The following is a 10,327-nucleotide window of genomic DNA, read 5'->3' as shown; positions in this document are numbered from 1 at the left end:
CGGAGAGGAGGAGAGGAGGAGAGACGGAGAGACGGAGAGGAGAGGAGGAGAGGAGGAGAGATGGAGAGGGGAGACAGAGAGGAGGGGAGGAGAAGAGGGGAGACGGAGAGGAGGGAAGGAGAGACAGAGAGGACAGGAGGAGAGGAGGAGAGGAGGAGAGAAGGCATGAGGAAATAAAGTGGTGCATAAATAAGGTATAAAAAGACCTAGTCAGTCGATGATGCAGCAACAGCCAGACATACAGCTGTATTCCCTCGTCTATCTGTGTGTGGCGTGTGTCCATCTATACCCCCTGACAGACAGACAGCATGCTGGGTGAAATGTAACGCCAACAGGAAATAAAGAGTAGAAGAGATTCAATGTATGCCACTCGGGGGCTCCCAGCATGCGGGGGTTCCCTAGTGGTGCAGCGGTCTAAGGCACTGCATCTCAGTGCTAGAGGCATCACTACAGACCCTAGTTTGATCCCGGGCTGTATCACAGCGGTCTAAGGCACTGCATCTCAGTGCTAGAAGCATCACTACAGACCCTGGTTAGATTCCAGGCTGTATCACAGCGGTCTAAGACACTGCATCTCAGCGCTAGAGGAGTCACTACAGACCCTGGTTAGATTCCAGGCTGTATCACAGCAGTCTAAGGCACTGCATCTCAGTGCAGAGGCGTCACTACAGACCCTGGTTAGATTCCAGGCTGTATCACAGCGGTCTAAGGCACTGCATCTCAGTGCTAAAGGCGTCACTACAGACCCTGGTTAGATTCCAGGCTGTATCACAGCGGTCTAAGGCACTGCATCTCAGTGCTAAAGGCGTCACTACAGACCCTGGTTAGATTCCAGGCTGTATCACAGCGGTCTAAGGCACTGCATCTCAGTGCTAGAGGCGTCACTACAGACCCTGGTTAGATTCCAGGCTGTATCACAGCGGTCTAAGGCACTGCATCTCAGTGCTAGAGGAGTCACTACAGACCCTGGTTAGATTCCAGGCTGTATCACAGCGGTCTAAGGCACTGCATCTCAGTGCTAGAGGCGTCACTACAGACCCTGGATAGATTCCAGGCTGTATCACAACCGGCTGTGATTGGGAGTCCCATAGGGTGGCGCACAATTGGCCCAGCGTCGTCCGGCCTGCCGTCATTGTAAATAAGAATGTTGTTCTGACTTGCCTAGTTATATAGAGGTTCATTTAAAAAAAGGTACTTTCATCAGACACTCCTCAATTGGCTGGAATTAAATTGGAATGTGTTTATATTCGTTAGTAGTTATGAATCTTACCAGAAACGCCCAGCATACAGATACAGAGTCTAGTTTGAGCGGAAAACTCTATCAGAGCGAGAGCTGCTGCCACAGCTTCTCAAACAGCTGGTTTAATGATGCTGGAGTGAAACGTGCTGTTGACCCGGCAATCAACCCTCTTGACCTTGCCCACCTTGGCCTTGAGCCAATAGGAACTTTAGTCCGGGCCTGATATAATAGGGGTCAGCCGGCCCATCCCAGGGGGTCAGAGGTCAGCGTCAGTGAAATGAGTAGGCTACTCTAGTAGAACCTGGACATTTCCATCAGCTCTTTTCTGCCAAAGGGATTATAAACTCAACCTCCCTTGAATTGCTGTCGATGATAAACAACCATTCATTCAACCATAAAGCTGTTAGTGTCTGAGGCAGTAAAGGGTTATTAAACAACCATTCATTCAACCATAAAGCTGTTAGTTTCTGAGGCAGTAAAGGGTTATTAAACAACCATTCATTCAACCATAAAGCTGTTAGTGTCTGAGGCAGTAAAGGGTTATTAAACAACCATTCATTCAACCATAAAGCTGTTAGTGTCTGAGGCAGTAAAGGGTTATTAAACAACCGTTCATTCAACCATAAAGCTGTTAGTGTCTGAGGCAGTAAAGGGTTATTAAACAACCATTCATTCAACCATAAAGCTGTTAGTGTCTGAGGCAGTAAAGGGTTATTAAACAACCATTCATTCAACCATAAAGCTGTTAGTGTCTGAGGCAGTAGAGGGTTATTAAACAACCGTTCATTCAACCATAAAGCTGTTAGTGTCTGAGGCAGTAAAGGGTTATTAAACAACCATTCATTCAACCATAAAGCTGTTAGTGTCTGAGGCAGTAAAGGGTTATTAAACAACCATTCATTCAACCATAAAGCTGTTAGTGTCTGAGGCAGTAAAGGGTTATTAAACAACCATTCATTCAACCATAAAGCTGTTAGTGTCTGAGGCAGTAGAGGGTTATTAAACAACCGTTCATTCAACCATAAAGCTGTTAGTGTCTGAGGCAGTAAAGGGTTATTAAACAACCATTCATTCAACCATAAAGCTGTTAGTTTCTGAGGCAGTAAAGGGTTATTAAACAACCATTCATTCAACCATAAAGCTGTTAGTGTCTGAGGCAGTAAAGGGTTATTAAACAACCATTCATTCAACCATAAAGCTGTTAGTGTCTGAGGCAGTAAAGGGTTATTAAACAACCGTTCATTCAACCATAAAGCTGTTAGTGTCTGAGGCAGTAAAGGGTTATTAAACAACCATTCATTCAACCATAAAGCTGTTAGTTTCTGAGGCAGTAAAGGGTTATTAAACAACCATTCATTCAACCATAAAGCTGTTAGTGTCTGAGGCAGTAAAGGGTTATTAAACAACCATTCATTCAACCATAAAGCTGTTAGTGTCTGAGGCAGTAAAGGGTTATTAAACAACCATTCATTCAACCATAAAGCTGTTAGTGTCTGAGGCAGTAGAGGGTTATTAAACAACCATTCATTCAACCATAAAGCTGTTAGTGTCTGAGGCAGTAAAGGGTTATTAAACAACCATTCATTCAACCATAAAGCTGTTAGTGTCTGAGGCAGTAGAGGGTTATTAAACAACCGTTCATTCAACCATAAAGCTGTTAGTGTCTGAGGCAGTAAAGGGTTATTAAACAACCGTTCATTCAACCATAAAGCTGTTAGTGTCTGAGGCAGTAAAGGGTTATTAAACAACCATTCATTCAACCATAAAGCTGTTAGTGTCTGAGGCAGTAAAGGGTTATTAAACAACCGTTCATTCAACCATAAAGCTGTTAGTGTCTGAGGCAGTAAAGGGTTATTAAACAACCATTCATTCAACCATAAAGCTGTTAGTTTCTGAGGCAGTAAAGGGTTATTAAACAACCATTCATTCAACCATAAAGCTGTTAGTGTCTGAGGCAGTAAAGGGTTATTAAACAACCATTCATTCAACCATAAAGCTGTTAGTTTCTGAGGCAGTAAAGGGTTATTAAACAACCATTCATTCAACCATAAAGCTGTTAGTGTCTGAGGCAGTAAAGGGTTATTAAACAACCGTTCATTCAACCATAAAGCTGTTAGTGTCTGAGGCAGTAAAGGGTTATTAAACAACCATTCATTCAACCATAAAGCTGTTAGTGTCTGAGGCAGTAAAGGGTTATTAAACAACCATTCATTCAACCATAAAGCTGTTAGTGTCTGAGGCAGTAAAGGGTTATTAAACAACCATTCATTCAACCATAAAGCTGTTAGTGTCTGAGGCAGTAAAGGGTTATTAAACAACCATTCATTCAACCATAAAGCTGTTAGTGTCTGAGGCAGTAAAGGGTTATTAAACAACCATTCATTCAACCATAAAGCTGTTAGTTTCTGAGGCAGTAAAGGGTTATTAAACAACCATTCATTCAACCATAAAGCTGTTAGTGTCTGAGGCAGTAAAGGGTTATTAAACAACCATTCATTCAACCATAAAGCTGTTAGTGTCTGAGGCAGTAAAGGGTTATTAAACAACCATTCATTCAACCATAAAGCTGTTAGTGTCTGAGGCAGTAAAGGGTTATTAAACAACCATTCATTCAACCATAAAGCTGTTAGTGTCTGAGGCAGTAAAGGGTTATTAAACAACCATTCATTCAACCATAAAGCTGTTAGTGTCTGAGGCAGTAAAGGGTTATTAAACAACCGTTCATTCAACCATAAAGCTGTTAGTTTCTGAGGCAGTAAAGGGTTATTAAACAACCATTCATTCAACCATAAAGCTGTTAGTGTCTGAGGCAGTAAAGGGTTATTAAACAACCATTCATTCAACCATAAAGCTGTTAGTGTCTGAGGCAGTAAAGGGTTATTAAACAACCATTCATTCAACCATAAAGCTGTTAGTGTCTGAGGCAGTAAAGGGTTATTAAACAACCATTCATTCAACCATAAAGCTGTTAGTGTCTGAGGCAGTAAAGGGTTATTAAACAACCATTCATTCAACCATAAAGCTGTTAGTGTCTGAGGCAGTAAAGGGTTATTAAACAACCATTCATTCAACCATAAAGCTGTTAGTGTCTGAGGCAGTAAAGGGTTATTAAACAACCATTCATTCAACCATAAAGCTGTTAGTTTCTGAGGCAGTAAAGGGTTATTAAACAACCATTCATTCAACCATAAAGCTGTTAGTGTCTGAGGCAGTAAAGGGTTATTAAACAACCATTCATTCAACCATAAAGCTGTTAGTGTCTGAGGCAGTAAAGGGTTATTAAACAACCGTTCATTCAACCATAAAGCTGTTAGTTTCTGAGGCAGTAAAGGGTTATTAAACAACCATTCATTCAACCATAAAGCTGTTAGTGTCTGAGGCAGTAAAGGGTTATTAAACAACCATTCATTCAACCATAAAGCTGTTAGTGTCTGAGGCAGTAAAGGGTTATTAAACAACCATTCATTCAACCATAAAGCTGTTAGTGTCTGAGGCAGTAAAGGGTTATTAAACAACCATTCATTCAACCATAAAGCTGTTAGTGTCTGAGGCAGTAAAGGGTTATTAAACAACCATTCATTCAACCATAAAGCTGTTAGTGTCTGAGGCAGTAAAGGGTTATTAAACAACCATTCATTCAACCATAAAGCTGTTAGTGTCTGAGGCAGTAAAGGGTTATTAAACAACCATTCATTCAACCATAAAGCTGTTAGTGTCTGAGGCAGTAAAGGGTTATTAAACAACCATTCATTCAACCATAAAGCTGTTAGTGTCTGAGGCAGTAAAGGGTTATTAAACAACCATTCATTCAACCATAAAGCTGTTAGTGTCTGAGGCAGTAAAGGGTTATTAACCTCTAATTCCTCCCAAACCCGGATCCGGGAGCACCCCCATCAGTAAAAAAGCTGACTAGCATAGCCTAGCATAGCGTCACAAGTAAATACTAGCATCTAAATATCATTAAATCACAAGTCCAAGACACCAGATGAAAGATACACATCTTGTGAATCCAGCCATCATTTCTGATTTTTAAAATGTTTTACAGGGAAGACACAATATGTAAATCTATTAGCTAACCACGTTAGCAAAAGACACCACTTTTTTTACTCCACCAGTTTTTTACTCCATCAGTAGCTATCACAAATTCGACCAAATAAAGATATAAATAGCCACTAACCAAGAAACAACTTCATCAGATGACAGTCTGATAACATATTTATTGTATAGCATATGTTTTGTTAGAAAAATTTGCATATTTCAGGTATAAATCATAGTTTACCATTGCAGCCACCATCACAGCCACCATCAGCCAACTCTCACCAAAGCGACTAGAATAACTACAGAGAGCAACGTGTATTACCTAATTACTCATAAAACATTTCTTAAAAATACACAGCGTACAGCAATTGAAAGACACAGATCTTGTGAATCCAGACAATATTTCAGATTTTCTAAGTGTTTTACAGCGAAAACACAATATAGCGTTATATTAGCTTACCACAATAGCAAACATCACAACAGCATTGATTCAAGCCAAACATAGCGATAACGTATAAACCACCAAAAGATATTAATTTTTTCACTAACCTTCTGCTGTTCGTTATTGGTCTTGCTGGCTAGCGATTCTGCTGTTCGTTACTGGTCTTGCTAGCTACCCGGGATCTCTCAAATGGCTCCCTATTCACTAGATGGAGCACTAGGTTTGACCACAGCCCTGTGAGGAACAGAGAGCACTAGGTTTGACCACAGCCCTGTGAGGAACAGAGAGCACTAGGTTTGACCACAGCCCTGCGTGGAACAGAGAGCACTAGGTTTGACCACAGCCCTGTGAGGAACAGAGAGCACTAGGTTTGACCACAGCCCTGTGAGGAACAGAGAGCACTAGGTTTGACCACAGCCCTGTGAGGAACAGAGAGCACTAGGTTTGACCACAGCCCTGCGTGGAACAGAGAGCACTAGGTTTGACCACAGCCCTGTGAGGAACAGAGAGCACTAGGTTTGACCACAGCCCTGTGAGGAACAGAGAGCACTAGGTTTGACCACAGCCCTGTGAGGAACAGAGAGCACTAGGTTTGACCACAGCCCTGCATGGAACAGAGAGCACTAGGTTTGACCACAACCCTGTGAGGAACAGAGAGCACTAGGTTTGACCACAACCCTGTGAGGAACAGAGAGCACTAGGTTTGACCACAGCCCTGTGAGGAACAGAGAGCACTAGGTTTGACCACAACCCTGTGAGGAACAGAGAGCACTAGGTTTGACCACAGCCCTGTGAGGAACAGAGAGCACTAGGTTTGACCACAACCCTGTGAGGAACAGAGAGCACTAGGTTTGACCACAGCCCTGTGAGGAACAGAGAGCACTAGGTTTGACCACAACCCTGCATGGAACAGAGAGCACTAGGTTTGACCACAACCCTGTGAGGAACAGAGAGCACTAGGTTTGACCACAGCCCTGTGAGGAACAGAGAGCACTAGGTTTGACCACAGCCCTGTGAGGAACAGAGAGCACTAGGTTTGACCACAACCCTGTGAGGAACAGAGAGCACTAGGTTTGACCACAGCCCTGTGAGGAACAGAGAGCACTAGGTTTGACCACAGCCCTGTGAGGAACAGAGAGCACTAGGTTTGACCACAGCCCTGTGAGGAACAGAGAGCACTAGGTTTGACCACAACCCTGTGAGGAACAGAGAGCACTAGGTTTGACCACAGCCCTGTGAGGAACAGAGAGCACTAGGTTTGACCACAACCCTGCATGGAACAGAGAGCACTAGGTTTGACCACAACCCTGTGAGGAACAGAGAGCACTAGGTTTGACCACAGCCCTGTGAGGAACAGAGAGCACTAGGTTTGACCACAGCCCTGTGAGGAACAGAGAGCACTAGGTTTGACCACAACCCTGTGAGGAACAGAGAGCACTAGGTTTGACCACAGCCCTGTGAGGAACAGAGAGCACTAGGTTTGACCACAGCCCTGCATGGAACAGAGAGCACTAGGTTTGACCACAACCCTGTGAGGAACAGAGAGCACTAGGTTTGACCACAGCCCTGCATGGAACAGAGAGCACTAGGTTTGACCACAGCCCTGTGAGGAACAGAGAGCACTAGGTTTGACCACAGCCCTGTGAGGAACAGAGAGCACTAGGTTTGACCACAGCCCTGTGAGGAACAGAGAGCACTAGGTTTGACCACAGCCCTGTGAGGAACAGAGAGCACTAGGTTTGACCACAGCCCTGTGAGGAACAGAGAGCACTAGGTTTGACCACAGCCCTGTGAGGAACAGAGAGCACTAGGTTTGACCACAACCCTGTGAGGAACAGAGAGCACTAGGTTTGACCACAGCCCTGTGAGGAACAGAGAGCACTAGGTTTGACCACAGCCCTGCATGGAACAGAGAGCACTAGGTTTGACCACAGCCCTGTGAGGAACAGAGAGCACTAGGTTTGACCACAGCCCTGCATGGAACAGAGAGCACTAGGTTTGACCACAACCCTGCATGGAACAGAGAGCACTAGGTTTGACCACAGCCCTGTGAGGAACAGAGAGCACTAGGTTTGACCACAGCCCTGTGAGGAACAGAGAGCACTAGGTTTGACCACAGCCCTGTGAGGAACAGAGAGCACTAGGTTTGACCACAGCCCTGCATGGAACAGAGAGCACTAGGTTTGACCACAGCCCTGTGAGGAACAGAGAGCACTAGGTTTGACCACAACCCTGTGAGGAACAGAGAGCACTAGGTTTGACCACAGCCCTGTGAGGAACAGAGAGCACTAGGTTTGACCACAGCCCTGTGAGGAACAGAGAGCACTAGGTTTGACCACAGCCCTGTGAGGAACAGAGAGCACTAGGTTTGACCACAGCCCTGTGAGGAACAGAGAGCACTAGGTTTGACCACAGCCCTGTGAGGAACAGAGAGCACTAGGTTTGACCACAGCCCTGTGAGGAACAGAGAGCACTAGGTTTGACCACAGCCCTGTGAGGAACAGAGAGCACTAGGTTTGACCACAGCCCTGTGAGGAACAGAGAGCACTAGGTTTGACCACAACCCTGTGAGGAACAGAGAGCACTAGGTTTGACCACAACCCTGTGAGGAACAGAGAGCACTAGGTTTGACCACAGCCCTGCATGGAACAGAGAGCACTAGGTTTGACCACAGCCCTGTGAGGAACAGAGAGCACTAGGTTTGACCACAGCCCTGTGAGGAACAGAGAGCACTAGGTTTGACCACAGCCCTGTGAGGAACAGAGAGCACTAGGTTTGACCACAGCCCTGTGAGGAACAGAGAGCACTAGGTTTGACCACAGCCCTGTGAGGAACAGAGAGCACTAGGTTTGACCACAACCCTGCGGGGAACAGAGAGACATTTGGGACGTACCCTATCTCTCCTACGTGGTGTAAAGATGAGGGAACGCAACACACAGGACACGACACGACATTAAGACAAACTTTAAAAGGATGGAGGGAGAGTGATGCGTGTGATTTTTGTGACACGACTCTTCATGGTCGTTCAGATTAGGGAGAACCGTTTTTTTTGATGATATTGTGTTGTATGATGTGATTTACGTTTTATACATGACCTCCTAAGACGTCCTACTCTCTGAATCCCCACTGTCCCAAATGATTCCCTATATAGTGCACTACTTTAGACCAGAGCCCTATGGAACCCTATTCCCTATATAGTGCACTACTTTAGACCAGAGCCCTATGGCACCCTATTCCCTATTATAGTGCACTACTTTAGACCAGAGCCCTATGGCACCCTATTCCCTATTATAGTGCACTACTTTAGACCAGAGACATATGCTCTGCTCGGCATCCGTTGGTAAGGCGCTATTGAGGGTAGTGCGAACTGCCCAGTACATCACTGGGGCCAAGCTTCCTGCCATCCAGGACCTATATAATAGGCGGTGTCAGAGGAAAGGCCATAAAATTGTCAGAGACTCCAGTCACCTAAGTTATAGACTGTTTTCTCTGCTACTGCATGGCAAGCGGTACCGGAGCGCCAAGTCTAGGACCAAAAGGCTCCTCAACAGCTTCCACCCCCCAAGCCATAAGACTTCAGAACAATTCATTAAATCGCCACCGGACAATTTACATGTACCCCCCCAAACCTTTTGTACACTGCTGCTACTCACTGTTTATTATCTATGCATAGTCACTTCACCCCCACCTACATGGTCAAATTACCTCAACTAACCTGTACCCCCGCACACTGACTCGGTACCGGTACCCCCTGTATATAGCCTCCACATTGACTCTGTACCGGTACCCCCTGTATAGTCTCCACATTGACTCGGTACCGGTGCCCCCTGTATATAGCCTCCACACTGACTCGGTACTGGTGCCCCCTGTATATAGAGCCTCCACACTGACTCGGTACTGGTGCCCCCTGTATATAGAGCCTCCACACTGACTCGGTACCGGTGCCCCCTGTATATAGAGCCTCCACACTGACTCAGTACCGGTGCCCCCTGTATATAGCCTCCACACTGACTCGGTACTGGTGCCCCCTGTATATAGAGCCTCCACACTGACTCGGTACTGGTGCCCCCTGTATATAGAGCCTCTACACTGACTCGGTACCGGTGCCCCCTGTATATAGAGCCTCCACACTGACTCGGTACCGTAACACCCTGTATATAACCTCCACACTGACTCGGTACCGTAACACCCTGTATATAACCTCCACACTGACTCGGTACCGGTGCCCCCTGTATATAACCTCCACACTGACTCGGTACCGGTGCCCCCTGTACATAGAGCCTCCACACTGACTCGGTACTGGTGCCCCCTGTATATAGAGCCTCCACACTGACTCGGTACCGGTGCCCCCTGTATATATAGCCTCCACACTGACTCGGTACTGGTGCCCCCTGTATATAGAGCCTCCACACTGACTCGGTACTGGTGCCCCCTGTATATAGCCTCCACATTGACTCGGTACTGGTGCCCCCTGTATATAGAGCCTCCACACTGACTCGGTACCGGTGCCCCCTGTATATAGAGCCTCCACATTGACTCGGTACTGGTGCCCCCTGTATATAGAGCCTCCACACTGACTCGGTACTGGTGCCCCCTGTATATATAGC

The sequence above is a fragment of the Salvelinus namaycush genome, unplaced genomic scaffold (genome assembly GCF_016432855.1).
Source record: "Salvelinus namaycush isolate Seneca unplaced genomic scaffold, SaNama_1.0 Scaffold1664, whole genome shotgun sequence".
NCBI classification, from domain to species: Eukaryota; Metazoa; Chordata; class Actinopteri; order Salmoniformes; family Salmonidae; genus Salvelinus; species Salvelinus namaycush.
This window is presented reverse-complemented; position numbering follows the sequence as displayed.